At 44.4% G+C, this 3,562-nt stretch overlaps 1 pseudogene; it reads left to right on the forward strand.

The window, feature by feature from the left end:
* The first annotated feature begins 1,445 nt into the window (after window positions 1-1,445).
* LOC108542628 (ankyrin repeat domain-containing protein 36B pseudogene) overlaps window positions 1,446-3,562 on the forward strand; it is a 17,773-nt pseudogene continuing 15,656 nt past the window's right edge.

Raw genomic sequence — 3,562 nt, forward strand, 5'->3', positions numbered from 1 at the left:
AAACAACCCCATCAAAAAGTGGGCAAAGGATATGAACATTTCCATTTCAAGGGGGAGAAATCAGTCCAAAGAAAAGGGCAATAGGCCCTACACAAGTCTGAAACTCAGCAGGGCAGACATTAAATGTTTTTCTTTGTTTTTTTTTTTTTTCTTTTTTTCTGAGTCAGGGTCTTGCTCTGTTATCAAGGCTAGAGTGTAGTGGTATGATCATGGCTCACTGCAGTCTCAATCTCCAAGCTCGAGCAACCCTCCCACCTCAGCCTCCCGAGTATCTGGGACACAGGCGTGCATCATCGCACCTGGCAAATTAAACAACAACAACAACAAAAAGCCATTTGTACAAATGGGGTATCACTATGTTGCCCAGGCTGGTTTTGAACTCCTGGCCTCAAGCAGTTTTCTGATCACAGTTTTCCAAAGTGTTGGGATTACAAGCATGAGCCATTGTGCCTAGCCAAGAAATTAATTCTTGAAGTTCCAAAATAATCTCCCTTGACTCCATGTCCTGGCACATTGGTGTGAGCGGTAGGCTCCCAAGGTGTTGGGTGTCCACACCCCCCATGGCTTTGCTGTGTGCAGTCCATGTGGCTGCTCTCATGGGTTGGAGTCTGGAGCCTGAGGCTTCCAGGGTGAGGGTGCATGTTGCTGCCAGTAGTTCTATCATTCCGGGGTCTGGAGCATGGCAGCCCTCTTCACAGTTCCACTAGGCAGGGCTCTGGAGGGCATTCTCTGTGGGAGCCCCAACTCTGTATTTCTGCTTGGCATTGCCTTAGTAGAGGTTCTCTGCATGGGCTCCTGTGTCAGGCTTCTACCTGGGCACCCAGGCTTTTCTATATATCCTCTGAAATCTAGGTAGAAGCTGCTAAGCCTCCATCACTCTTGAATTCTGGGAGTCTGCAGATTTAACACCATATGGAAGCTGCCAAGGCTTATGACTTGTGCCTTCTGGAGCAGCAGCTTCTATAATACCTGGGGTCCTTTTGAGCTGTGGCTGGAGCTGGAGTGGCATGGAGATAGGGAGCAGCATCCTGAAGTGGCACAGGGCAGTGACACCCTGGACCAGTTTCCCAAAACTGTTCTGTCCTCCTAGGCCTCTGGGATTATAATGAAAAGGGTAGCCTCAAAGATTTCTGAAGTGCCTTCAGAGCCTTTTCCTTATTGTCTTGACTATTAGCACCTGGCTCCATTTTATTCTTGCTAATCTCTCTAGCAAGTTGTTCCAAATTTTTACACACTGTTTACTTTTTAATAATAAATTCCAATTTTAGGTCATTTCTTTGCTCCCATATCTGATCATAAGCTGCTAAAAGCAGCTATGACATTTCTTGAATGCTTTGTTGCTTAGACATTTCTTGTTCCAGAAAATTGAGAAAAGGAAAAGCTTTTAGGTTCATTATTTCTCAGGGACCACTGAGCCACAGGTTTGGGGAGGTTGTGTCGGCCAGATGGAGCTAAAGAAATCCACAGTCACTGCAAGTTTGGGAAGAGAATCACATGGCAGACAGAGGTCTTCACTTGCAAGGATTCAAAACAAGAAAGTTCTCAGCAGTGGCTCAGGCGAGGAAGCTTTGGCCTTGTGGAAGGCTCAGGTAGGAGCATATGGCAGTATGTTGAACCTCATGGTGGAAAATTTTTCCAATTGAGTTTAGGTGAACATGTTGTACACTCCAGCCTTTGTGGAAGGCTGATACTAAGATTGATAAACTTGCCTTCCACAAAGCTCTAGGGCATTAACACAGTGTGGCCAAGTTCTTTGCTACAGTGTAACAGGATGGCTTTGACTCCAGTTCCCAATAAGTTCCTCATTTCCACCTGAGACCTTGTCAGCCTGGGCTTCACTGTCCATATTTCTATCAACATTTTAGTTACAACCACTTAACCGATTTCTAAGAAATTTCACTTTCCCTTGTCTTTCTTTTTCTAAGCCCTCCAAACTCTTCCAACCTCTCCCCATTATTCAGCTGTGAAACTGCTCCACATTTTCAGGTATCTTTACAGCAACATCCCACTCCTTGGTACCAATCTTCTGTTTTAGCCCATTTTTGTTGCCACAAAGGAATAGCTGAGGCTGGGAAACTTATAAAGAAAAGAGGTTTATTTAACTCACAGTTCTGCAGACTGTAAAAGAAATATAGTGCCAGCATCTGCTTCTGATGAGAGCTTTAGGCTGCTTCCATTCATGGTGGAAGGTGAAGGAGACCTGGCATGTGCAGGATCACATGGTGAAAAAGGAAGTGAGAGAGGGGAGGCAGGGAGGTACCAGCGCTTTTTAACCATCAGTTCTCATAAGAACGAATCAAGCAAGAACTCAGTCATTTCCATGAGAATGGCACCAAGCTATTCATGAGGGATTCTACTCCCAAGACCCAAACACCTCCCATCAACCCCCATCTCCAACACTGAGGATCAAATTTCAATATGAGACTTGGCAGGGATCACACGAATCATATCTAAACCACAGAAGCATCCCGCCCAGGTGTACATGCTTGAGCAGGATGCTAGTCTTCCTTCAGGTTACAAGACAGAGTAACTCCACTCATTGGTTAAAACAGCATGAGCCTTTGAATACCAGCCCTGGCTATTTAAATTGGTTACCATAGTCACTACCTCTTTCCTTGGAAAAGAGTGAGCTTGGGGGACAGTTGGGAGAAAGAGAGAGAGAGGGAGAGAGAGAGAGAGAGACAGCAAGAGAGAGAGCGAGAGAGCAAGACAGAGAACAAGCCTAAGTGTTTATTATAATGCCTCCTCCTGTGAGCAGAATGTCAGATTGAGAGGCATGAGCAGGTATATCAGCCAGGGTTTCAACAGAGAAACAGAACCAGTAGAATGTACGTTTTGTGTGTGTGTGTGTGTGTAAAATGAGATTTATGTGATTGTGGAGACTGACTAGGCTAATCAAGAATCTGTAGGGTGGATCATCAGGAAGGGCAAACTGAAAATCTCAACCAGCGGCTGATGCAGTTCACAGGGGGAGTTTTTGCTTCCTCAGGGAAACTTCAGTTTTGCTCTTAAGGCCTTCAACTACTTGGATGAAGCCCACCCAGATTATCCAGGATAATTTCCCTCCTGTAAAGCCAACTAATTATAGACATTAATCAAATCTACAAAATACTTCACAGCAACACCTAGATTAGTGTTTGAATAACTAGGTTCTATAGTCTAGCCAAGTTGATACAGGAAATGGACCATCACAAATAGTGAGGAAAACATCCAGCTTTCTCCACTAACTAGGTGACTGTGAGGGGGAGGGTGTTTCATACACTGGGAACAGCATGTGCATAGAAGCACTGAAAGAAAGTCAGAGTGTTGCAGGTGGGATGGAAGGTGGCAAAAATAGGAAGGAAGGAAGGAAGGAAGGAAGGAAGGAGGAAGGGCTCAGAATGAAGGAAAAGATTTCTAAAGGTGAGCTGAAAAAATAAGTTGTCTCGCATTTTAGAGCTAGGAAGTTTAGATTTTATCCATATACTTAAATCTTAGAATTTTAAGACAGAGAGGGATATAAGAAGATATATATTTATGGAAAGATCAAGGAGGTGACTTGAAGAAGGGACTGCAAGAGGAA

The sequence above is a fragment of the Rhinopithecus bieti genome, unplaced genomic scaffold, assembly GCF_001698545.2.
Source record: "Rhinopithecus bieti isolate Rb0 unplaced genomic scaffold, ASM169854v2 scaffold_19708, whole genome shotgun sequence".
Taxonomy (NCBI): domain Eukaryota; kingdom Metazoa; phylum Chordata; class Mammalia; order Primates; family Cercopithecidae; genus Rhinopithecus; species Rhinopithecus bieti.